Source organism: Rana temporaria, chromosome 1, assembly GCF_905171775.1.
Source record: "Rana temporaria chromosome 1, aRanTem1.1, whole genome shotgun sequence".
NCBI classification, from domain to species: Eukaryota; Metazoa; Chordata; class Amphibia; order Anura; family Ranidae; genus Rana; species Rana temporaria.
In genome coordinates this window covers 204,806,712-204,834,562 of record NC_053489.1, presented here as the reverse complement: position 1 = coordinate 204,834,562, position 27,851 = coordinate 204,806,712, and the positions used below count along the sequence as shown (strand labels likewise).

At 44.2% G+C, this 27,851-nt stretch overlaps 1 protein-coding gene across 2 annotated transcripts in view; it reads left to right on the top strand.

Moving 5' to 3' along the window:
- TANGO2 (transport and golgi organization 2 homolog) overlaps positions 1 to 27,851 on the top strand; it is a 177,868-nt gene that overhangs the window by 20,222 nt on the left and 129,795 nt on the right. Inside the window, exon 1 of one of the 2 annotated variants that reach the window (XM_040347872.1) lies at positions 20,736 to 20,927. The exons of the other annotated variant lie outside the window; for it this stretch is intronic. The gene's annotated coding sequence lies outside the window, so the exon portion shown is untranslated. Of the gene's footprint in view, positions 1 to 20,735; positions 20,928 to 27,851 lie in introns of those variants that run through there. 2 annotated transcript variants of the gene reach the window in all.

The window sequence follows — 27,851 nt, the reverse complement described above, 5'->3', positions numbered from 1 at the left end:
TATTAAAGGGCTGAGAGGTCCCCAGGGCCCCATGTGGCAAACCCCCTTTTTTTATTTTTTCATAAATGTTTTTTTTTTGTTTATATATTTTTTTTTATTAAAGGGCCCAGAGGTTTCTTTTTTTTTTTTATTAAATGGCCCAGAGGTCCCGGATGGCAACCCCCCTTTTTTTGTAATTTCTTTTTATAAAAAAAAAAATATTAAAGGGCCCAGAGGTCCTCAGGGCCCCAGATGGCAACCCCCCTTTTTAAAAAATAATAATATATTTTTTGTATATATTTTTTATTTCTTTTTATTAAAAGGGCCCAGGATGGCTACACCCCTTTTTTATATATATATTTGTATTTCTTCTTTTTTTGTAAAGGCCCCCCCCCCTGCTTCTCAATTTGCATCAGCCCCCCCCCCCCCTTCTTTGTGCTCCATTTCCAGTACATCCTTCCTAAAAGTTTGGTGCCCAGAACAGGACAGCATACTCTAGGTGCGGCCGGACCAGAGTCTTGTAGAGCAGGAGAATTATTGTTTTATCTCCAGGCCTTTTTCCATCCTAGATTCCCCCAGTGTATAGATTGCATACATATTTTTGCCACCCAAATGCATTATTTTACATTTTTCTACATTAAACATCATTTGCCATGTAGTTGCCCATCCCATCAATTTGTTCAGATTTTTTTGCAAGGTTTCCACATCCTGCAGAGAAGTTATTGCCCTGCTTAGCTTAGTGTCATCCGCAAATACAGAGATTGAACTAATTGTTGCATCGTTTTTTTAGTTTCTGATTTTTTCTCTTCTATTTTTACCCTGATAATCCTGCCAGTAACACAATTCATGTCTTAGGCCCCTTTCACACTACTGCAACTTCAAAGTAGCACGATTTTACTGCAATTTCGCGGCACGATTTTGCCGCGATTTGCGGGCACGATTTTGCCATGATTTCAGGGAATGCCTGTGTAAGCGACATCAAAATCGGACCAAAGTAGTGCAGGAACTACTTTAAAGTCGGAACGACTTGAAGTCCTACTAATATGAATGGTTGTCATTGGAAATCATGGGAAACGACTTGCAGGGATGGACTGACCATTGGGATTACAGGGAGTTTCCCGGTGGGCCGATGGCTCAGTGGGCCGGCTTCAGTGACAGCGGACTGCCGCCCCCCTCCGCTCCTCTATCTCTCCCTCCCTGCAGAGCTCACCTCCTCTCCCCCCCTGCAGCGATCACCTGGGGGGAACAGAGAAGCAGGGGGAGGACCAGAGGAGTAGGGGGGACGACAGAGGAGCATGGGGGAGGGGACAGACAGCTGACTCAACAGCTATGGCCTGGGAGTTTCTCACTTCTGCCTAATCTTGTCCCATAAGGGGGGGCACCGAACTGATTCTTTGCCCCGGGTGAAATAATGTCTAGCTTCCCCACTGGTACTGCCTATAAGAGTACCAGTACCAACCATTCTACTTTAATAAAGTAGAACGGCTAGTGGCTTGTGAAGGGGGAGAGGGGGCTTGGGTGGCCGGGGGGGGGGGCGATGGTTGTCTGGCCGCCATAGGAGAGACATGTCAAAGTGGGCCAGTCTAGATGAAGTCCAGGGCCAAGTTTTTTGTCCCAGTCCAGCCCTGACGACTTGTCATGCTAGTTTGCCATCACAAATCGTGGGACAAGTCGTATGAAAGTGTGAAAGGGGCCTTAGGGTTACCAAACCAGCCCTTTGGCAAGAGAAGATCTAAATGATCTGACAGAGTCTAGTACCACATCCTTTCTAGGCCAGTTTGGTGTCATAAGAATCACCAGAATGTATGGTACTCGTCTCAATCCTGCGAAAAGGCTAGGAGGGATTTCAGAGGAAGAAAAGTGTAGATCATGTTGAGCCATTGGTGCATCCAGTGTGAAAGTTAGGACATCTCTGGATCTGGAGGCAAACCTGAAAGCCAGGAAGTCAATGTCTGGCACCTCAGAGGTTTTAAAACAACTCCAGGTGAAGAAATTATTCTCCAGAGTCCACACAGATCCGCCTCTCAGTTTTCCACCCCCTAGGTGTTGTTTTGCCATGGCTATTTTAGTGATTTTTATAACATGTGAGCATGTGTAAAATATATTATATCCAAAAGTGTTTACCACATCCCCCAGCTTTCCAAACATTGTGGAGTGATTTTCTCCAATACCTATAGGGGTCGATTTACTAAAGACAAATAGACTTGCACTTTGCAAGTGCAGTTGCACTCTGCAAATGAAGTTGCTTCAGAATATAGTAAACTAGCTGAATACCCGGCGTTGCCCGGTCTTCCTATCTTAACCTTTTGGGGAGGAAAATCATAGTAATATAAATATACCCATCTTTTATATAAGGGTGTAGGTAAGGGTTAATTTAACTGTCATATATTTTTATTTGGCATATAAGTAATGTGTACCAGGTATTATTGAAATATCTCCAGGCGTACAGAAGTTATGTGGGAACATACATTTCCCATTGATTTGCATGGGACTTTAAACAAAAACCCCGACCCTCACAAATGGGGGTAGTTAAGGGATAAATTACCGTATTTTCCGGCGTATAAGACGACCCCCTAATTTTCCAGGAAAAATTTGGATTTTGGGATATACTCACTGTATAAGACTACCCCCTTCTTACTGTCTTTCTGGAAGCTGAGGGGTAGCCAGAACCGCTGACAGAAACAGGCTTTTTCAAATCTCACTGTGCCATTACATTACATTCCTCACTGTGCCATTACATTACATGCCCAGACTGTGCCATTACATTACTCACTGTGCCATTACATTACATGCCCAGACTGTGCCATTACATTACTCACTGTGCCATTACATTACATGCCCAGACTGTGCCATTACATTACTCACTGTGCCATTACATTACATGCCCAGACTGTGCCATTACATGCCCCCAGATTGCCACTGTGCCATTACATGCCCCCACATTGCCATTGTGCCATTACATGCCCCCACATTGCCATCACTTGCCCCCACTGTGCCTGAACTTGTTGCCCCCCCCAGTGCAATAACACTCACTTTTTTTCCCCAGCGCTGACAGTCTCCCATGCTGCGATCGCGATCGTGAAAGATTTCAAAGCTGCGCCTTCACTGCAGAGTGTTCTGTGATAGGAGGAACAAAAATCTTCCCAGCAGTGCCTCCGTTATGTTTTCCGCCTATCACGGACGTCTTCTCATCTCGTCCGAGGATGAGAAGGCATCTGTGATAGGAGGAACAAAGAACAGAGGCGCTGCTGGGAAGATTGTTGTTCCTCCTATCACAGAACACTCTGCAGTGAAGGCGCGGCTTTGAAATCATTCACGATCGCGATCGCAGCATGGGAGACTGTCAGCGCTGGGGAAAAAAAGTGAGTACCGAGACCGTACCCGGCGTATAAGACGACCCCCGACTTTGGATGCATGTTTTTGCATCCAGAAAGTCGTCTTATACGCCGGAAAATACGGTAACTATCCTATAGTTTAAGTGGACATATAAGTAACATGTGACCAAGTGTTATCGAAATATGTACAGCCGTTTGGAAGTTATGAAGTAACATGTATTTCCCATAGAGTTGAACTTTAAAGGAAAACCCCGACCATGGCAAATGGGGGTGGGTACGGGTTAAACCACCTATCCTATGTTTGTTGCTGACATATAAGTAACATGTGTGCCAAGTTTCATGTTAATATCTTTAGCCGTTTGAACGTCGGGGGGGGGGGGGGGGAAGTATTCTATTTAGGTATCGGGGGTATTTGCACGAGTACGAGTACTCCCACAAATACTCGGTATCGGTCCCGATACTGGTATCGGTATCTGGACAACCCTAATGTAAACCACTGTTGTTGCATTGTCCAACTGAATCCTGGTCATATTACCTCGCAGATAAGAGGTTTAGTGACAAATTGATTACTAAATTGACCTAGGTCACAGAATATTGATAGGCCTGCATCCAATGTAAGTACTTTCCAAACCATTGGGAGGGGGTTATTTTACAATTATAGCACCAAACTTGTGACACACCATGCCAGGGAATGCCTTGTCCTGTTTGTCAGATTGGATGATCTAGAGACTGCAACCTCTTGTCCCATGTTGCCAGAATGTTAAAGGAGTAAAATTGGGCATATGGAACTTCCTTGAAGAGTACACTATTAGACCCAAGACTGACCAAAGAGGTTTGGGTGGCTCCTGGATTGTAAAGTTTTAACATTGTAATGAAGAGAGACTGGAGCTTGTCCAGAGGAAGCAGCACCTTGGACAGCCCAGATACTTCAAGTGGTGAGACAGTTCCAGTGTTAACTTCTGTAGATTTAGGATTCCACTGAATCTCTGTAGGATCTATACGATCCATTAGATTACAGAATTTACTATTTCCTTTAGAAAAAGGTTGTTCAGGTATCTACTATGGGGATAAATCTAGACTGAAACAGAGCAAAAACAGGGGCTAGTGTCTTGGTTAAGCAAGGAACGATTAAGGAAAGGGCAATGTGTGTGCCCACAGCAAAACATTATGTAGTGTTGATGTGCCAGGAAGATGGGGACATGCACGTAGGCATTCTTGATGTCCTCAGAGGCCAGACGGTCTCTCAGAAAGAGGAAAGCAATGATTGACTGTGCAGACTCCATACTGAGTTTTTGTACTTGTAGAAAAGGGTCCAGAAAACTTTAGATCTAGTATAGGAGAATTCCCCATTTTGCTTTGGGGATTGTAGATAGGCTGAAATAGAAACTCTAAATCCTTTCCTATTCTGGGACAATGGCTATGGCACAGTGGAGAAAGGAGCTTTCCTAGAACAGTGTGAAGGTCTGCCAATCACCAAGCTGGGCAGAGGCAGAAATTGAAATACAAATTTGTGGCCCCTGAATATAGCATTTTGGACCCAAACATGTTAAGGTTTGTTTTCCCAAATGGCTGCTAAGAAAATAGATAGCACCCACCCCAAACTAGAGGTAGCACGCCCTCATTGTGAGAGGAATTGCTCACAGGCTTGGAGGACATTTGTATCCAGGACTTACAGTGGATCTGATTTCTAGGCTTTGCTTTGGATCTGAAGGCTTGAGAGAACTGCAAGGAGATTTTGCCTTCCTTTTATAGGGTGACCTCCATAATGAAGTTGTCTAGAAATTTGCCAAAGAGTCATTTACCATCAAAAGCCATACACAAGAAGCTTTTCTTGCACTGATGCTCCAAAGACCAACATTTAAGCCAAGAACTGCCTTGTGTATGTACCAGAAGGAGACCCTATATATTTATTGTATAATATGCGCTAGCTCCTTAACACAATAGAGTAGGCCCGTAAGTTCCAGTTGCTGGAGCACAAAGTGATCTGTCAGGATAGAGCCAAGACATACCCTTAGCTGGCAGGGTTGCAGGGCACAACCCACAAAGGAGAATAAGGCCTTAGAAAGGGATCCTAGTCTGTTATCCTCTAGGTCTTTAAAAACAGGTATGTCCTTAACTGAGTGCATCAGAGTTTCGCTGAGACAGGAAATGGATGGGTCCACAAATGGGACAGACTATTTTATTTTAGAAACCCTTCCACCATAGGGTATTGCTGGGCAATATGTTTAGGAGGTGGAAATATTTTTTTACAGGTCAAACTAATATCTATACAGAACTGTAGGGAATATACTGGAAAAGTCTTAACAAGTTGGAGGATCTTTAGAGAACCCAGACTAGTCACTTTGGGCCAGATTCACGTACCGGCGGCGCAGCGTAACGTAACCCGTTTACGTTACACCGCCGCAAGTTTTCAGTCTAAGTGCCCGATCCACAAAGCACTTACCTGGAAACTTGCGGCGGTGTATCGTAAACACGTCCGGCGCAAGGCGGCCCAATTCAAATGGGGCGGGTACCATTTAAATTAGGCGCGCTCCCGCGCCGGTCGTACTGCGCATGCTCCGGTCGCAAGTTTCTTGACGTGCTTTGCGCTAAATTACTACGCGCCGACATGTTGAGAATCGCGACGTGCGTAACGTACTTACGTCGGTAAAACAAAAAAATTCAAAAGCGACGCTGGAAAGACGGGCATACTTTAACATGGTGGAGTCATTTTACACCATGTTAATAGCAGCCCTATCTTTGCGACGGGAATCTAAAACTTGCGACGACGTAACGACGGGAAAAACCTTTGTGGATCGCCGTAACTGCTAATTTGCATACCCAACGCTGGTTTACGACGCAAACTCCCCCCAGCGGCGGCCGCGGTACTGCATCCTAAGATCCGACAGCGTAAAAAACAATTACACCTGTCGGATCTTAGGGCTATCTATGCGTAACTGATTCTATGAATCAGTCGCATAGATACTCTGACTGATACGACGGAGTATCTGAGATACTCCGTCGTATCTCCTTTGTGAATCTGGCCCTGTAGGTGTAGCCAAAACAGGTAGCACCTGTGCAGACTGCATTATTAAGGGCCAAGATAATATACTTATGTTTTGGAGTAGTATCTGAGGACTGCGACTCCTTGTTTACCAAGTCCTCTAAGCCTCCACCTCTGGGAATTCAGAGATGGACTTTAGACAACAGAGCATACTGAGTCAACTTTTTGTAGGAGCAAATGTGCCTATATTCTCAGACACAGAAGCTGAGAATTATTCCCTGGATAATAATGATGAAGGGCTAACCCCTAAAGGGGTTAAATAACCCTCCAAGGAGTGCTGCAACTGAGGTAGGAGACTGTGATCCATGCAACTGGTGTCAGGTGTTAGGGAATCCCAAGCTGGCCAAACCTCCAGGGCCACTGACCTTGTAATTGTGGTTCCCCATAGTAAAACAGAGCAAGAGACAACACATAAGGGTAGTGTAAGGGGTTAGCTCGGTAGCGGGGGTGTGTAACCCCCTGGATGGGTTCACTACACACGGAACGATACAGAGAAACAGCCGAAGACGGTTGAAAACAAAGAATTTGGTTTATTCTTCCATCTTGCTGGAAACAAGTGCAAGCATCCAAACAGCATAAACAAAATCAAACATAAAATAAACCTTGGCCACTTGGGGCGTCTACCTTCACCACACAGGAACCTATCTATGGAGTCTGGCACAGCCTACTGCTGAGCAGACACTGCTGGTCATACAGCAGAACAAAAACAAATAGTATTTTTGATTTTTATCACACAGAAACATCAACAGCACCTCACCTCTTCAGAAGTATTTCTGTTCACTGCTCTCCTTTACTCAAAAAGCCTCAGGATGCAGCAATCAGTAGTAATCCTCTGGATTACTTATAGAGGCCTTAATTGCCTCATTCTGAACAGCTGAAGTTTTCCAACGCCCTTAAACCTTTCTGGCTACTTCTGCAGCCGATGCCTGATAATAATTGGTGTATTGTCTAAACAAGGCAGAAATGTATCTCCCATCTGTGACAACACCCACAGATTTACCTGACTTCCTGTCACAGTAGTCAGAATTTCACTGCCAAAGCAGGAAGGAATAATGTCACCAAGACAGCAGGGAGCCTAGGTGCCATCCAGAGAATCATAGAACCGATTACGGTTTTAGAGGATGGTGGGAAGGCAATGAGGTCTGTATGAGCTCATAGAAAATGGCATGCACATTTGCAATAAGGCTGCCATAAAGGAGATTTGCGTAGGGACAGAAAAAGAAGCTCTGGTAAATTGTAATGTAGGCCCCAATGCTTAAGAAGGGTAAAGTAAGAGTAATTTTCATAATCCTTATAAATTTCACATGAAGGAGTTAAAATGCCTTTTCCATTATGATATTGATAATCTTTAACACAGGGACTATAGCATAACACAAATAACATGGATTTTTTTGCTGGAAAAAAATCGCCAATGTGTGAAATGAGATGATCTCACATGTCAAGCTTAATGGAGCCATAACCTCTTGACTTATGTTTGTACTGGAAGATGAAAACTAAAAAGAGATCTATTGATGACAACAACATGGGTTTATTACAGACTTGAGTATAATTTATTTTAGTAGATTTTTACAGGCCCCTGAATTAAACAGTTTGCTACTGGAGCAAAGAACAGTGATTCCATTACAAATTATTGCAGATTTTCTCCTTAGATGCTCTGTCTTCAGTACACGAGCCAATAAAGCACCCTGTCCAACAAGGACTAATGTTTGGAGGCTTGACTACCGCAGGCTGATTGGATTACATGTAGGGAAATCATATTTTGCCTTGACTATTTTCCGCAGTGACACTTCAAAGCTTACTGCTGCGAAACATGCAGTGACTGATATTGGATGGCTTTGCAATTTCCAGTTTCCAGAGTGATGTGATTATTGGAACAATTAAATTGGAAGGTAAATGATGTGCCAGGAATACACATATATACAAGTTTGTCACAATGTTACAAGATAAAAAAATGGCTCATGCTCACAGTGTCTGCTTTCAACAATGTATTACCTGGTAGGCATATTCTGTGTTTTTGACTTCCACATTAGAATAAACAACCTGACAAAGTGCACTTTGTAAAAAAAACTGCCTACAGTGTATGCTAGTGGAAAATTATGGGCTAGATTCAGGTAGGGGGACGTAAGTTTGTGCGGGCGTAGCGTATGTTATTTACGCTACGCCGCCGCAATTTAAAGAGGCAAGTGCAGTATTCACAAAGCACTTGCTCCGTAAGTTGCGGCGTCGTAGCGTAAATCTGCCGGGGTAAGCGCGCCGAATTCAAATTGTCAAGAGGTGGGCGTGTTTTATGTAAATAAAACATGACCCAGCGTAAATGACGTTTCTCACGAACGGCGCATGCATCGGCCGTGAACGTATCCCAGTGCGCATGCTCCTAATGACGTCGCAAATAGTCAATGCTTTCGACGTGAACGTAATTTACGCAAAACCCTATTCGCGAACGACTTACGCAAACAGCGTAAATTTTTCAAAATTCGACGCGGGAACGACGTCCATACTTAACATTGGCTATGCCTCATATAGCAGGAGTAACGTTACGCCGGAAAAAGCCTTAAGCAAACGACGTAAAAAAATCCGCCGGGCGCAGGTACGTTTCTGAATCAGCGTATCCAGCTCATTTGCATATTCTACGCTGAAATCGACGGCAGCGCCACCTAGCGGCCAGCGTAAATATGCAACTAAGATACGACGGCGTAAGAGACTTACGCCAGTCGGATCTTAGCCTAATTTCGGCGTATCTTGCTTTCGGAATACAGAAAGAAGATACGCCGGCGCAGCTTTGAATTTACGCGGCGTATCAATAGATACGCCGACGTAAATTCTTGCTGAATCTAGCCCAATGTGTGCAAGTGGCTATTTGAATTTGGGACAGCATACTGCAAGCTCAAAATCTGATATGACTTTTTTTTTTACAGGCTCTATTATGTAAAATGTTTGCATTGTTCTGCTGACCATTTCTCTGATTATACCAATTATCTGTCACTTCTTAACACTCCATCTCCCTCGTTCCTAAAAAAGCAAAAATGTAGGTTAGTCCAAGAACAGATAGAGATGTGGTGGCCTGTGATCTGAGAGACAGAGCAGTTATAGAGTGCTTTGTTAACAAGTTCAAAATTACAACCAGTGGGGGTGGGGCCAGGCTATATGCCAATGGACACACAGACCTGGGCTCGGGAGCAAGCAACGTACAAATGTCCCCAGAGCAAGTGGCTTGGTATGGGGCACTCAACAGGGAAGGTGGGGGGGATCACGAGCCCCAATTGGGGAGCCAAGAAGAGGAGGATCAGGGCTGCTCTGTGCAAAACGATTGCACATAGCAGGTAAGAATACCATGTTTGTTATTTGAAGAAAAAAAATAGCATTTACAATGACTTTAAGTCTATTATAACAGGAATAGGAACTGGAACTAACTTGTAGAGCACAGAAAGTAGTATATTCGGGGGCGGAGTGACTATTCGGGCACTAGGAGGCCCCATCAGGGTGGCCAGCCTCATTAAAACCAGGGGCAGCATGTAAAAATCTTTGTATTTTTACATCTGTACATGAAATGTCCCTTGCCAACATAATTTCGCTGTGAAAATCCCAAGGCTATAGCTGCCCTGCCTCTGCATGGCCTCCTCAGCCAATGGGAACAGTGGCACGCCCCCTTCCCCACCGCGGATCATTTGATTTCAGAGCAAGAGATGTTGACAGCTGGAGGAGGGGACACAGCCTGCAGTGTGGGAAGGGCTTCAACCTGCAGGAAGGTAGGCTTGCTGAGCTGAACTGAGCGTATTTTTGTCATTGGCTTACCGTGGTGAGCAGGAGGGAGGATGCGTTTTTCCTCTAGCATTGCTCCTTCTGTCTCTGAAGCTGTTAGATCGATTTTGTGTGTGTGAAGTGCTTCTGGAGGAAGGACATGTTCTGAACTTCTCCCCCAATCTCTGCTACCCTGCCTACTCATTACCTGTCCACCACACAGGCACAGTCCCCTCCACTCCTGCATTTCCACCTAATGTGTCTGTGAGCTGCTGGGACACTACAAGTCCCAGCATGCCAGGAGATGGAAGCAGCAGCAGTGTGTTTTATCAGGCAAAGTTTTGGGTGAAAAGTGCTGGTGTGTGTCTATGTGTAGTGTATATATGTATACTGTGTGTTTATGTGTATATATGTATACTGTGTGTTTGTGTATATATGTATACTGTGTGTCTGTGTATGTGTGTGTGTATACTGTGTCTATGTACCGTATTTATCGTGGTATACCGCGTACCCCTAAATTGACCCCCAATCCTGTGGAAAAAAAGTTATTTTTGTACTTACAGTTTTGGTGTCTTGTGCGGCATCCATGTCGGGTCCGGCGTCCTGCTTCGGGTGTCCTCTTCGGCGGGTCCGGCATCCTTCTGCTGGTTCGGGTGTCCTCTTCGGCGGGTCCGGCATCCTTCTGCTGGTTCGGGTGTCCTTCTGCGGCGGGTCCGGTGTCCTTGCGTCCTTCCCGCTCGTTTCCCGCGCCGAGTTTTGAATACTGCGCCAGCATATACCGAGCGCAGTACACTCGGGCAGGCTCTGCAACTGTCGCGCTCACGTCCTGTACGTCCAGGACGTGACCGCGGAAGAAGCCGAGAAACCCCTCCCCCCCCTCTTTCTCTCTCCCTGTCTATCTGCGCTTGCAGTCTCCTTCCTCTGCTCTCTTTCTCCACCTCTCTTATTTTTGCTTTCCCTTTTCTTGGCTCCCTCTTTTTTGTTTCCTCCTATGCCTCTGCTACTCAGGGGTCTGTTCTACACGTGCTTACTTTTGTCTTTTGGCAGCCTGTGTTTTTAGGTTGGCTGCTTACGAGTGGAGTTATTGAGCTCCCCCTGACACCTGCCCTGTACTGTACTGTTATATGCTATGCACTGTTTTCTTTTCTGTTGATGCTCTGATGGCATCCTTGTACCGTATCTTTTCTGGCACGGGGGTTACCTCGTGTCTAATAAAAACTGTTAATTGAGAAAAAAAAGGAAGAAGCCGAGACTGGCCGACTATACCGAGTGTACTGCGCTAGGTATATGTCGGCACAGTATTCAAAACTCGGCGCGGGAAAGCGGTATCGGCGTATATAGCGCACCCACGATTTTGCCCTGATTTTCAGGGCAAAAAAGTGCGCGATATACGGCGATAAATACGGTATACTGTATGTTTCATGTGTGCCTACTGCCGCTAAACAGAAATCGATCTAACAATCCCATGCCCTTGAAAAATTCACTTGTTGCCATTCTGAGGCAGCTGAATGGTGAACTGCTGAGCCCGGCCTCGGATCAGGCAGCAGGACAAGTCTGGGCACATACCTGTACAGTAATATCATGGCACACATCAAGCATGGCTTTTATTCACATGCCCCACTGCCAAATCTGAGGCCAACCACAGCAGTTTAGTATTCCACTGGCTCTACGACTCACTTGCGCAGTTCAGAGCCTGCAACAAGTGGATTTTTTTTTTTCTAATTTAAAGGCCTTTTTCCTGCCAGCTGCCTATCACACCAAGCACTAAGGTGCAAAGGTGTGTGTAAGGGGATACTGATAGAAGTTGACACACTGGGGGGGCTCTTCCATAGGGTGGCACACTGATTACAATTAAAATCAATGAATGAAAATCACAGACTTCTTGAGAAACATATAATAAGAAGAACAATATAATTATACAGCACAGAGTGAAAACTAAACCACTAAGTTTATTTTATTATTTAAAAAATTAAAGCGGAGTTCCGGCCACAATTTCACTTTTTAAATATAAATACCCCTGTAATACACAAGCTTAATGTATTCTAGTAAAGTTAGTCTGTAAACTAAGGTCCGTTTTGTTAGGTTGTTACAGCATTTAGACACTTTATAAAATAGAAATTGACTGGGGCCATCTTAAGTGTGGGCATCATGAAGCCAGACTGTATGACTTCCTGGATTTCAGCCTTGCAGATCTCGCACATGCTCAGTGCTGCACAAGCAGTGTCAGATCAGGTTTCAGCACCTGTGCTGTCCAAGTCACATGATTCTTTGAGACTGGGGAGTGCACAGACTCCTGGAAAGTTACACCCACTACATTCCCAGGAGTCTGTGCGGTGTAGCTTAAGCACCTAGGTGCAGGAAGAGGGAAGATTAACTATTCTGCCTAGCAACAACACTTTGAAGGCATCTTAAAAAAAAAAAAATTCTTAAAGGACTAATGACATTTTTTTTAAAACTACTGATGTAATGTTATATTTATGGGTGGAACTCCACTTTAACTGCATTCCACTTGTGAAAAGTCCCTGTGAAGTACTAGTCTGCAGTCTAGAAATCACAGGGCTTCCCATCGTAATTGCATCCTGTACACATCTCTACCCCAAGGATGATTAAATAGCCTTTGAATCATGTATGTCCTGTAATTGACGGGACACATTAGAAATATGCAGCAGAACTCTGGCTAGGACAGTAGTGTTCACCAGTCCTGATGAGGAGATAGCTGGTGGTGCACACAACATATTGTAAATTGCATTCAAAGCATAATATGCATGGGTTCCATGAATACTATAAACATATTATGAAAGAAACTATATTATTTAAGATATACATAATACGACGGCTTATTTGTGGATGAGCCCTACAGCTTTATTATACCAAGACAATACTATGAGCTCACGTTTCCCTTATCTATACACTGTCTGTACCATATACATAGTATCTATATACATAGTATAGATACATAGTATCTATAGACGTCAAACATTTGAATTTATGGTCTGGGATAAAGATACAGATAAACTTACAGGGGTAGATCCTCGTACAATGGCGCATTATTGCGCCGGGCGTAGCGTATCTAAGATACACTACGCCGCTGTAACTTACTTTGTTTTGAATCCTCAACGAATTTGCGCCGTAAGTTACGGCGTAGTGTATCTCTTGCGGCGTAAGGGCGCGGTATTCAAATGGATGTAATGGGGGCGTGTTTTATGTCAATATGTCATGACCCGACGTAAACAAAGTTTTTTTTAACTGCGCCGTCCCTGGGGGTATCCCAGTGCACATGCTCGAAATTTAACCGGAACAAGCCAATGCTTACGACGGTGACGTCATTCTACGCAAATTCCTATTCGCGAACTTACGCAAACAACGTAAAAAATTCAAAATTGTACACGGGAACGACGGCCATACTTGGCATTGAGTACGCCTCATAACAACAGCTTTAACTATACGCCGAAAAAAGCCGAATGCAAACGACGGAAAAAAAAGCGACGGGCCGACGTACGTTCGTGGATCGCCGTAACTAGCTAATTTGCATACTCGACACGGATTTCGACGGGAACGTCACCTAGCGGCCGCCGAAAAATTGCAACTTAGATCCGACGGCGTACTAAGACGTACGCCTGTCGGATCGAACCCAGATGCCGTCGTATCTTGTTTTGTGGATACAAAACAAAGATACCACGCGGGAAATTTAAAATTACGCCGGCGTATCAGTAGATACGCCGGCGTAATCCTTTTGTGGATCTGCCCCACAGTCTCTTGTAAGACAGAAAACTACTTTAGAGACAGTGAATTTGGTTTAACCTCTTAAGCCCCGTACACACGACCAAACATGTATGCTGAAACTGGTCCGCGGACCAGTTTCAGCATACATGTTCGGCCCACTCGCGCCTACACACGACCGAATTCCAGCAAACATTTGCCCGCCGGGCCTTTTCCCAGCAGACAAATATTCCTGGACGTGTTTTAAAACCGTCCGCTGGAATCCTGCCCGCTCGGACATGTACGGTCGTCAGTACAGACCTACCATACATGTCCGAGCGCCCGCCGTCCCTCGCATGCGTCGAATGACTTTGACGCATGCGTGGAAGCCTTTAAATGGCAGGCCCGCCCACGTCGCCGACGCGGACACGCCCCGCGTATTGTTTACGCGCGGACTTCTGTACGATGGTTAGTACAGCCATCGTACAGAAGCCCTCTGGCAGACATGTACGGTGAAAACGGTCCGACGGACCGGTTTCATCGTACATGTTTGATCGTTAGTACCCGGCCTTAGAGAGAAAAAAGAAACCAAAATGGCTTTGGTATTGTTCATAGCATCTCATGAGCTATGAACTCATTTCAACTTTAGAGAGAAAATGGCCTCCCTTATGTTCATTATGGAAAATATGAAAATATAAAATATAAAGCCTACAGTTGTATTCAAAATTATTCAACCCCCACTGAAATTTATTGTTTTGCCCAGTTTGACACTGATTTTGATCATCCTGTCATCCTGCTTACAATTAAATCAAAGAGGCACGTGTAGGTCAGACAAATATAACATAACATTTATAATGAAATAACCACAAATGTCTTTTCTGTGCTCACATCATTATCAGTTTTATTCAACCCCCAAGTGACATTCAATCTTAGTACTTAGTACAACATCCTTTTACAGTTATAACAGCTTTTAAACTTGCAGCATAGCTTGACACAAGTGTCTTGCAGCGATCTACGGGTATCTTCGCCCATTCGTCATGGGCAAAAGCCTCCAGTTCAGTCACATTCTTAGGCTTGCGCACTGCAACTGCTTTCTTTAAGTCCCACCAGAGGTTCTCAATCGGAATTTAAGTCTGGTGACTGCGATGGCCATTCCAAAATGTTCCAGCCTTTAATCTGCAACCATGCTCTAGTGGACTTGGAGGTATGCTTGGGATCATTGTCCTGTTGAAAGGTCCAACGTCTCCCAAGCCTCAGGTTTGTGACGGACTGCATCACATTGTCATCCACTATCTCCTGGTACTGAAGAGAATTCATGGTACCTTGCACACGCTGAAGCTTCCCTGTACCTGCAGAAGCAAAACAGCCCCAAAGCATGATTGACCCCCCGCCATGCTTCACAGTAGGCAAGGTGTTCTTTTCATCATAGGCCTTGTTCTTCCTCCTCCAAACATAGCGTTGATCCATGGGCCCAAACAGTTCTAATTTTGTTTCATCAGTCCACAGAACACAATCCCAAAACTTCTGTGGTTTGTCCACATGATTTTTGCATACTGCAGTCGACTCTTCTTATTCTTTGGAGACAGCAAGGGGGTGCGCCTGGGAGTTCTGGCATGGAGGCCTTCATTACGCAGTGTGCGCCGTATTGTCTGAGCAGAAACTTCAGTACCCACATCTGACAAATCTTTTGTCAGTTCCTCAGCAGTCACAAGGGGACTTTTCTCCACTCTACGCTTCAGGTAGCGCACAGCAGTCAAAGTCAGCATCTTCTTTCTGCCACGACCAGGTAGCGTTTCAACAGTGCCCTTTGCCTTGAATTTGCGAATGATGCTTCCTATGGTGTCTCTTGGTATGTTTAACATCTTTGCAATCTTCTTATAGCCATTGCCCTTCCTGTGAAGAGTAATCACCTCTTCCCTTGTCTTCCTGGACCATTCTCTTGACTTCACCATGTTTGTAACCACACTAGTAAATGTCTAGAAGGAGCTGAGTATCACAGTCATTTTAAAGCTGCCTGATTGGTGCTTATTAGGCTTTATTGCTGCTCCCTGACATCCACAGGTGTTTTCAATACCCGATTGAAAACACTTCAATGAACCTCTGTTCTTCAGAGTGGTAGTCTTTAAGGGGTTGAGTAATTGTGTAAATGAAGAATTCACAAAATAAACATTTACTACTGTATTACAAAACCGATTGATGTCATTTTAGTTGCATATGGTTCTTTAAGAAGTCCTTGTAGGATTTCATTCTGAATACAATTACAAATGTACACTAAATTCCCTAAAACCCTTTACAGCATTGGGGGGTTGAATAATTTTGAACACAACTGTATATACATTTCTTTTAACCCCAAATGTTCCAACAATGCTGTCAGTGTAGTGCACCCTTGCCCCTCCAATTTTACATCACTGGATCAGAGACTAGTGAGCAGATCGCCAACTAGACTGCAGAGCTTATTCATCAAAATGTTTCCAGCATGACCCGCACAAGCTCTTTGCACTCCCTATTTATTTCCATGGATTTCTGAAAATGAACTTGCTCACAAGTTGATAGCAATAAAAAAGTTGTACAGAACACATGCGGAGGCTCATCTTAAAATCTTTTTGACAAGTGGCTCTGCAAACAAGTGTCTCTAGAATCAAAAAGAAATGAGCATAAGGGTGTGGGGACAGTTTGGTTGAGAACACAACCAATGTGACAGCAAGCGTAATGAGAAATGTAACCGTTTTATCGATTGGCATAGTTCTGCTTTAGGCCCCTTTCACACGATTGGCCCGCTCGGATCCGCCTGTCCGTTTTTCAGGCAGATCCGAGCGGGCCACCCTTTGACTTTTATGGGCAGGCGGATGTCAGCGGTGATGTGATCACTGACACCTGTCTCCTATCCGATCCGACAAGATCCGCTCAAAACTAACAATGTCAATAAGTTCGCCATCCGTCAAGCAGCTGTTTTCATCGGCTCTCCCCATAGAGAACAGCGAGGCTCTGACAGGTCCGTCCCTGCACAGTGAGTGGAGACGGACCTGTCCTCCGCCTGTTCAGCGGGGATCAAGAGAGTGATCCCTCGCTGACCTTGCAGAGTCCGTCCAGCGGATCCGCCCAGTGTGACAGGGGCCTTAAAAGTGGTTGTAAACCTCAGACATGAAAAGTATATACACAAGAAATATCCCTCTATAAATGTGTACTGTCTCAATTAAAGTGGTTGTAAACCCACTTTTTTGACTTTTGCCTACAGATAAGCCTATAATAAGGCTTACCTGTAGGTATAAAGAGTATCTCCTAAACCTGTACGGTTTAGGAGATATTCCCCTCGCACTGCGCTGCTGACTGCAGTGGCGCATGCGCAGGGGGGATCCTCGGCTGAAGGGCCGGCCCCGCCAACCCATGCCGGAAAGGAAATCTCCCGCGCGTCATCGCCGCTCCAGCCAATCACAACGCTGGAGCGGCGATACCCGGAAGACACGCTCGGCGTGTACCAGGTAAGTTCCCTACCTCGTTCTGAGGTAAGTATTTCATAATGAGCTAATATGCGGTGCATACTAGCTCATTATGGCTTTTGCCTTGCAGGTAAAAAAAAAATAAAAAAATGTATATGCGGGTTTACAACCACTTTAAGAGCAACAATCTGGGGTACACACGACCAACTGATTTTACTCGTTTTCACAGCAAGTTGGATGCGAGGAAGCAAATAATGTATGGAAATTCAGGTACGACAAGGCTTTTTTTTTTTAGATTGTCCCTTTCGAGAATTTTAGTTTGGAAAGTCAGAATCAGCTGTTGAAAGTTGTGTACACACTATCAGAAAATCGTGCGATCGTTTATCAGACGAAAATGTTTGCACAATTTTCTTATAGTGCGTAGGAGCCATAAGCCCCGTTCGATTGTTGGCAGGGGATAATCTGTTATCCGAAAATCTTACCATTAGTACACCCCTTTTGACAGTTGTCCAACAAATGTTAAATAACATGCTATTAAATTTTCGGCGGATAACGGCTTGATGTCTGATTTTCTGCAAACGCGCATGCTCGGAATCAATGCTCAAACCCAAAATTAGCAGAAGGGGTCCAAAGGGTGGCGCTCAAGAGCTGAAATTCCTCATAGTACGTCACTACATTCGTGTTTGTGGCACCACAATTGTGTACCGTTAGTAGGGTTGCCAACTCATCCCTTTAAAACAGAACACATATTAATTACACAGGTTCTTGGTGCCTTATTTTCATTAAATTAGCCTCAGAACCTGTGTAATTCATATGTGTTCTGTTTTAAAGGGATGAGTTGGCAACCCTACCTGTTAGTATGAAAGACAAGATCCTGACACACGCCCTTTTGACAAAAATCTGACGCTTGGTTGGCCAACAATCGCATTGTGTGTACGAGGCTTTAAGTGTCACTTTTGTCTGCTGCTATCAGCATGAATCACTTTTGACAAGTTTTCCTGACACCAAGGGAAAAATGGTAACAGGTGAGGGAGCTCAAGCTGATTGACAGCCTCAGCCTGTTCCTATGTGAAAGGGGGTGGGGGGTGTTCATTCCATCCAATCAGCTCTTAGAGCTCTCCTCACTGAGCTCTGCTGAATGTAACTTTAGATCTCAGCCCCTTTTTTTTCTGAACTCTCAGACAAGCTTTATAAGGCTGGGTTTACACTAGTGCAATGTGGGAATCCACTGCGGGTTACCGCATCGCACCTGTTCACACTGCTCTAGGCGAACTGCTGGGGAGTGTCAATACATTGTTAATGACACCCCCATTTTAGCTTGCATATCGCACTGTGAACTGTCAGTTCGGACATGAATCGGATCGCATAGGTGTGAACATCCAATGCGATGCGATTCTGGTGCGGACCAAAAGAAGGGTCCTGTGCGAGTTTAGTTCGAATGCAATGCGATTTCAGCCATACTATCTGTATGGCTAAAATCGCATTGCACAGTCATATATACCCCCATGCTTTTCCCATGTACACTTTGATACACCAGAGTGCACCCCATGTCCTCTTCTGATCCCCTACAGTGCACCCCATGTCCCTTTTTGCACCCAGCAATGTACCTTGTGCCCATTTTATGTACATTCCTATGCCCCACAGTGCAACCCATATCTCTCTCTCTCTCTGTACCCCAGGGTGAATCCACTAGCCCTCCACTGCACATTCCTATACATCACAGTGCACCCCATGTTCTTTTTTGCATACTTATAGCCCACAGTGAACCCTATGTGCTCTGAAATATTTACATTGCTCCCCATACACCCTTGTATACCCCACAGTGCACCTCATCTTCTCTCTGGCGCCCACAGTGCATCTCAGCTTCTCTCTGGCGCCCACGGTGCACCTCATCTTCTCTCTGGCGCCCCACAGTGCACCTCAGCTTCTCTCTGGCGCCCCACAGTGCACCTCAGCTTCTCTCTGGCGCCCCACAGTGCACCTCATCTTCTCTCTGGCGCCCCACAGTGCACCTCATCGTCCCTCTGGCACCCCACCCACAGTGCACCTCATCGTCCCTCTGGCGCCCCACCCACAGTGAACCCCATCTTCTCTCTGGCACCCCACCCACAGTGCACCTCATCTTCTCTCTGGCACCCCACCTCATCTTCTCTCTGGCACCCCACAGTGCACCTCATCTTCTCTCTGGTACCCCACAGTGAACCTCATCTTCTCTCTGGCACCCCACCCACAGTGCACCTCATCTTCTCTCTGGCACCCCACAATGCACCTCATCTTCTCTCTGGTACCCCACAGTGCACCTCATCTTCTCTCTGGTACCCCACAGAGCACCTCATCTTCTCTCTGGCACCCCACAGAGCACCTCATCTTCTCTCTGGCACCCCACCCACAGTACACCTCATCTTCTCTCTGGTACCCCACCTCATATTCTCTCTGGCACCCCACAGTGCACCTCATCTTCTCTCTGGCACCCCACAGAGCACCTCATCTTCTCTCTGGCACTCCACCTCATCTTCTCTCTGGCACTCCACAGTGCACCTCATCTTCTCTCTGGCACCCCACAGAGCACCTCATCTTCTCTCTGGCACTCCACCTCATCTTCTCTCTGGCGCCCCACAGTGCACCTCATCTTCTCTCTGGCACCCCACAGAGCACCTCATCTTCTCTCTGGCACTCCACCTCATCTTCTCTCTGGCACTCCACAGTGCACCTCATCTTCTCTCTGGCACTCCACAGTGCACCTCATCTTCTCTCTGGCGCCCCACAGTGCACCTCATCTTCTCTCTGGCGCCCCACAGTGCACCTCATTTTCTCTCTGGCACTCCACAGTGCACCTCATCTTCTCTCTGGCGCCCCACAGTGCACCTCATCTTCTCTCTGGCACTCCACAGTGCACCTCATCTTCTCTCTGGCACTCCACAGTGCACCTCATCTTCTCTCTGGCGCCCCACAATGCACCTCATCTTCTCTCTGGCGCTCCACAGTGCACCTCATCTTCTCTCTGGCACCCCAGTGTACCCTTGTCTTCTCTTTGACACCCACAGTACACCTAGAGTTGCCACCTCATCCCTTTAAAACAGAACACATATTAATTACACAGGTTCTGAGGGTAATTTAATGCAAATAAGGCACCAAATGAGTTTAATTACCTCCTTAATCAGCCACAGAACCTGTGTAATTAATATGTGTTCTGTTTTAAAGGGATGAGTTGGCAACCCTAAGTACACCCCATATTCTCTCTGGCACCCCATCTTCCCTCAGAGAGCACTTGTTATACTCCTTTCTATACATCAGAGTGCTCCCGTGTCCTCCCCTGCACTCTATACCAATAGTGGGTAACACAGCTGCTATTCATGTGCATTGATACAACAAACCTAAACCACGGTAACCTCCTCCTGGCAATCGAGCACACCGTGATGAGTCCTTTCACCCTTCCATCGTGTGACATATGTCGCTCCTCCCCCTCTCCTCTACACAATCACATTCTAATATATACCGATCTGTATCTTTCCGACGATCTGAACCAGAATTAGACGACCTATACGTCACTGGCCATGTGACCGGAGACCCGGAAGCAGTGTGGAGTACAGATGGTGAGGATTGTTATGCTTCTCAGGAATAGGATCTCTGTGTTGTGGAAGGTCAGACAGAAATAATAGAGAGTGGAGACCCCGAGGACTGACATCTGAGAACGAGGTAAGCACCCTGCCTGTAGTATTATCTCCAGCAGATGAGGAGCAGAGAGGATGGGGCTGCTGCAAGTCAGGGGACCTTATCATTGTATTGTTAGAGGGGGCAGCATTTAAAAATCAATTGTGATAAAGCAGAGATTGTGTGTCTTGTATTTTAAAAGAGCAAATTGGAAAAATAGTTTACAAATTATTCCTATTTAACTACTACTAGCTTTCTATACTTGGGAATAGGGACCTATTACACCTCTAGATTGTAAGCTTATTGTATAGGGACATATTACACCACTAGATTGTAAGCTTATTGTATAGGGACCTATTACACTTCCTAGATTGTAAGCTTATTGTATAGGGACATATTACACCACTAGATTGTAAGCTTATTGGGATCTATTACTGTACATCTCTAGATTGTAAGCATAGGGACCTATTACACCTCCTAGATTGTAAGCTTATTGTATAGGGACCTATTACACCTCTAGATTGTAAGCTTATTGTATAGGGACCTATTACACCTCCTAGATTGTAAGCTTATTGTATAGGGACCTATTACACCTCCTAGATTGTAAGCTTATTGTATAGGGACCTATTACACCTCCTAGATTGTAAGCTTATTGTATAGGGACCTATTACACCTCCTAGATTGTAAGCTTATTGTATGGGGACATATTACACCTCATAGATTGTAAGCTTATTGTATGGGGACATATTACACCTCCTAGATTGTAAGCTTATTGTATAGGGACATATTACACCACTAGATTGTAAGCTTATTGTATAGGGACATATTACACCACTAGATTGTAAGCTTATTGTATAGGGACATATTACACCACTAGATTGTAAGCTTATTGGGATCTATTACTGTACATCTCTAGATTGTAAGCATAGGGACCTATTACACCTCCTAGATTGTAAGCTTATTGTATAGGGACCTATTACACCACTAGATTGTAAGCTTATTGTATAGGGACATATTACACCACTAGATTGTAAGCTTATTGGGATCTATTACTGTACATCTCTAGATTGTAAGCATAGGGACCTATTACACCTCCTAGATTGTAAGCTTATTGTATAGGGACCTATTACACCTCTAGATTGTAAGCTTATTGTATAGGGACCTATTACACCTCTAGATTGTAAGCTTATTGTATAGGGACCTATTACACCTCCTAGATTGTAAGCTTATTGTATAGGGACCTATTACACCTCCTAGATTGTAAGCTTATTGTATAGGGACCTATTACACCTCCTAGATTGTAAGCTTATTGTATAGGGACCTATTACACCTCCTAGATTGTAAGCTTATTGTATAGGGACCTATTACACCTCCTAGATTGTAAGCTTATTGTATAGGGACCTATTACACCTCCTAGATTGTAAGCTTATTGTATAGGGACCTATTACACCTCATAGATTGTAAGCTTATTGTATGGGGACATATTACACCTCCTAGATTGTAAGCTTATTGTATAGGGACCTATTACACCTCTGGATTGTAAGCTTATTGTATAGGGACATATTACACCACTAGATTGTAAGCTCATTGGTATTGGGATCTATTACATCTCTAGAGTGTAAGCTTATTGAAATCTATTACACCTGCTAGATCGTAGGCTTATTGGGATATATTACACCTATAGAATGTAAGCTCATGGTTATAGGGACCTATTAAACCTGTAGATTGTAAGCTCATTGGTATAGGCACCTCTAGATCGTAAGCTTATTGGGATATATTGTAAGCTGGTGGGTATAGGGACCTATTACACCTCCCTAGATTGTAAGCTCATGGGCATAGAGACACATTACACCTCCTAGATTGGAAGCTTATTGGGACCTATTACACCTCTAGATCGTAAGCTTGTATGTATAGGGATCTATTACACCTCTATATTGTAAGTTCATATATATAAGGCCATATTCCACCTCAAGACTGCAAGTTCATGGGTATTGAGACCTATTACACCTCCTATATTGTAAGTTCATAGGTATAGGGACCTATTACACCTCTAGATTGTGACCCATTGGATTCCCTTTGACTTAATGTTAACTTGAAATATTACCACAATGTGCTGCTCTTTTACAGATGTGTGGGTCTGCCATTCATTCTTAATGCCACCCCACACACATCTAAACACTCACTGCGTTTGCAGGTGCTGAAAATCTGAGTGCAAAAGCACTCTGCGATTTCCTTGAGGCTGCGATTTTAGAAAGGCGCAGGGACCTTTTTTCTGTGTCCTGCAGTTACAGCAGGCCATTCAAATCCCTTAGACTGTAAGCTCTGGAGACAGGGCCTTGCTCAAAATTTTTTATTGCAAACAAGCAGGTTCTTTGTTACAAGCTGTAGCTTGTGAATCAGCAACTGGCCACACCAAGTCCTGCCCATTGGCACAGCAGAGGCTGCTAAAAAACCCTCCCACTGTGAGACGAGGTGTCTAAAATAGGGAGCATACGAATTCCCTTGTAGTGGGGCTTTGCCCACACTGCATGGGTTAAAACGAGTTTTGTCCATGGGCACACAGAAAGGCTATACTCCTAAGGTTAGATATCTTGGCAGATTCATATGGACGTGACTCACAAATTGAAGCTAACGCTTTATAATCGGTTACAGCCACTGTTTCTTTTAGGGTTAACTGTTTTACCTAAATAGATAAAAGTTGATCATTGTAGACACCCCTGTTAGTTTTTTAAATGGCTTGTCTGAACCCTATAACTGCCACTTTTTCTGGACAGCATAGTCTGGTAAAGATAGTTGAAAAACAACATTCTTACTGTTTTTATGTTGTAGCACATGACCGGTATAAGGCAAAGTCATTGTGGCTTTTTTTTTTGTCTAGTGTAGAGTTAAAATTTCTGTCTATAACGTCACGAAAAAATTACCCTTAAGCTATGCAACTTTTTTGTTGTTTGATTTCCTTTTTAGATTTAACAAAATGATGTAGTCTAATGGCCTGCCTGATTGCATACAAATGAAAACTGTTAAAGCGGGAGTTCACCTGAAATTTTTTTTTAACATTAGATTGAGGCTAATTAAGGGGAGCAGAAACGGGTATTTTTTTTAAAATCAATGCCATACTTACCGTTGTTGAGATGGATGTTCTCCCGCCGCTTCCGGGTATGATCTTCGGGACTGGGCGTTCCTATTTGATTGATAGCCTTCCGACGGTCGCATACAGCGCGTCGCCAGTTGCCGAAAAAGGCCGACCGTCGGTGCGGCTCTATACGGCGCCTGCGCACCGACGTTCGGCTACTTTCGGAAACTCGTGACGCGCTGTATGCGACGATCAGAAGGCTGTCAATCAAATAGGAACGCCCAGTCCCGCAGCCCATACCCGGAAGCGGCGGGAGAACATCTATCTCGAAAACGGTAAGTACGGCATTGATTTTAAAAAAAATACCCGTTTCTGCTCCCCTTAATTAGCCTTAATCTAATGTTAAAAATTTATATTTTGGGTGAACCTCCACTTTAAGGTTTGACCTCATATTATATGGTTTTGGTAAGTCTAAAGGAAATTGTATGGCGTGTATCCAGGGGTAGTGTCACTTGAATTTTCAAGTGTTTTTTGGCTCCAATAATCTTCCCTTGGCACAAAATGTAAAAAAAAAAGCTCAAGCCTTTAGACTCCAAAAAAAAATCCTCAAAAAATTACTGCAAAATGACCAAAGAAGCTCAGCTCAAATGTGAATGCAGCCTTACTTTGTGACCCCTGTATAAGACATGGCATCGTAGGGACACAAAGGTTAGAACAGCAACAAAAATAATGTCAAAAGTTCTGCTGCGGATCTCATTAGTATGAATGGGCTCTCAAACACAGTGAGAACTGTCCCTTTATTGCTGGCGTTTTTGTTTTTCTAATGCTGGTTTTGTGTATGCTACTTCGTTATGTGGTTTTCAGCATTGCTGAAAGAGTACCATAACTTAATTACACAGAGTTGTAAAGTCCACATAAAACAACGAGCCCCTTTTGTTCTCTTCGGTAATTCCACAAAGAGTTATTAAATGCTGTATTCTCTGTGCAACCAAAAAAAGCAAGGTCCATAAAGACATGGATTTGCGATTTTGGGGGTGGAGGAACTTGACTGGCCTGCACAGGGTCCTGCCCTCAACCCGATAGAACACCTTTGGGATGAATTAGACGAGGCCTTCTCATCCACATCAGTGCCTGACCTCACTAATGCTCTTCTGAAGAATGGTCAAACATTCCCATAGACACACTCCTAAACCTTCTGGACAGCCTTCCCAGAGGAGTTGAAGCTGTTTTAGCTACAAAGTGTGGGTCAACTTAATATTTAACCCTACGGACTAAGATGGGATGCCATTAAAGTGCATGTGGGTGACAAGGCAGGTGTCCCAATACTTTTGACAACATAGTGTATATCTAGCAAACTCGGGTGGATCTAACCATCTCTTATGCCCCGTACACACAATCGGACCTTTGTCCGACCAAATTCACATCGGAATTCCGACAGAATTCAATCGGAGGAAAAGAGAACATGTTCTCTATGTAAACTCCGACGTAATTCCTTGGAATATCTGATAGGGGGAAAAACTCTGATGGGCATACACACGGTAGGAATTTCCAATGGAAAAAGTCCGTCTAACTTTTTCCATCGGAAATTCTGTTCGTGTGTACGAGGCATTAGACCCCATTCACCCCTCCAGCGCTTTGTAGCTTGAAGCTCAAAGCTCCAAAATGCCGGAGGAGAAATAACAAATTCTCTTTGGAGTTCGAATCGAGCAGATTGGTGAATTTTTTTTAAAGCATTTTTTGTTTCATAGAACTGCATGGAAACTCTTGATTTGAGCGTCTTAGTGCATTTTTTTTTTTTTTTTACATGTTTTTAAGTGTTTTTCTGCTCAAAAGCAATAAATTAATGGGGAAGAAAAAAAAATATTAAATAAGACCATATAAAAAAAACAACCCTAATGCCACGTACACACGACCGTTTTTCATGCAGTGAAAATGCAATTTTTTTTAAAATCGATCATTAACGATCGTTTGTAGGCTCCAGAGCATTTTTCTCGACGTGAAAAATGGGCATTAAAAATTTAGAACATGCTAAAAAAAATTGTGTAGTTTTTCACGTCGTGAAAAAACGGTCGTGTGTAGGCTTTAACGATGGGGGGAAAAAACGCGCATGCTCAGAAGCTATGAGACGGGAGCACTCGTTCTGGTAAAACTAGCATTTGTAATGGAGATAGCACATTCGTCACGCTGTAACAGACTGAAAAGCACGAAGACTGAAAAGCGCAAATCATCTCTCACCCTACTTTTACTAACACGAAATCAGCAAAAGCAGCCCAAAGGGTGGCGCCATCTGATTGGAACTTCCCCGTTATAGTGCCGTCGTATGTGTTGTACGTCACCGCGCTTTGCTCGAGCGTGTTTTTTTTTTTTTTTTTTTTTTTTTTTTTCACGATCGTGTGTATGCAAGGTAGGCTTGAAATGGGGAAAAAAGGTCGAGGGGGGGGGGGGAAACGTTGTTTTTTCCATGACATTAAAATCGGTTGTGTGTACGCGGCATTAAAGTGGTACTAAAGGGTAATTTTAAAAAATAACAAACTCCACTGTGCAGTTTGTTTTGCACAGAGTGGTCCCGATCGTCCTGTTCTGGGGTCCCACGGTGGCTCTCTCGGCTCCTCCCCGCAATAGCTAACCCCCTCTGGGAAGCTCTCTCCCAAGGGGGTTACCTTACGGGCGTGCTCCCGTGTCATACACTTGGCGTCCATAGATGCTGAGTGTATGACTCAGTCCCGACGGCCGCGTCATTGGATTTGATTGACAGCAGTGGGAGCCAATGGCTGCTCTGCTATCAATCTATCCAATCAACACAGAGACTCTGTGGAGAAGAGGCCGCCGTGGACGAGCTGAGCAGGTGAATTGGCTCCCACAAGGTGGGAGAAAAAACAGCGCTGTCAAAAAAAATATTAAGAATGTACTGCACAACAGATATACTGTATTGTAAAGCGAAAATAAAAGTGCGGCGCTCAAAATCATACTTCTGATGTGCTCAAAAGATATGAAATAAGTGAATAAATATGAATGTAATCGCCGTGTGAAATGAACAAATAAGTTGAACCAATCTGCTAGTTAAAATGTACACACAATAGATTATAAATGATGATCAAAAGCGATAATGAGAACACAATCAAAAACAAAACAATAGTGCTATATATTTACTTATTCACTTATTTCATATATTTCGTTTTCCCCCTGAGCCCATCCGATCCAGCAATGTGCACAAGCGCAGTGGCTCCAGCCGCTCTCTCTCCTCATTGGACAGATTGATAGCAGCAGGAGCCATTGGCTCCCACTGCTGTCAATCCAATCCAGTGACGCGGGGGGTGGCAAGGAGTCCTGCTGTCTGTGTCAATGGACGCAGCAGCGGGACCGCTCTGGTGCCCACAGTTAAAGCGGCTTTTTCTGGGGGCACCTGATACAGAGGGGCCTGGAGCACTGGCGGGGGAAGAAGAGAATCTGGGCTGCCCTGTGCAAAACAATTGCACAGAGCAGGTAAGAATAGGCATGTTTATTTTTATGAAAAAAATAATGGTTTACAATCACTTTAATAAGAAAATAAATGAATACCCTTTACCCTTACAAAAAAAAGTAAAAAAAATCAATAAATAAAAGCAGCTGAAAAACACAGCAACAAATGATAAAACGGATGATATTTTTTCTCTTTTGGCTAAATAAAAAAACGTTAATGTTTTATTTATTTTTTTGCGATATGGTACTACATTGCTTTAACTGAGAATTGCGCAGTCGTGCGACGCTGTACCCAAGTTTTTTGGGGTTTTTTTTACCACAAATTGAGCTCTCTTTTGGTGGTACTGTATTTGATCATCTCTGGCTTTTATTTTTTGCACTATAAACAAAATGAGATGTTTTGTACTTTTTGCTGTCATAAATAGCCCCATTTTTTT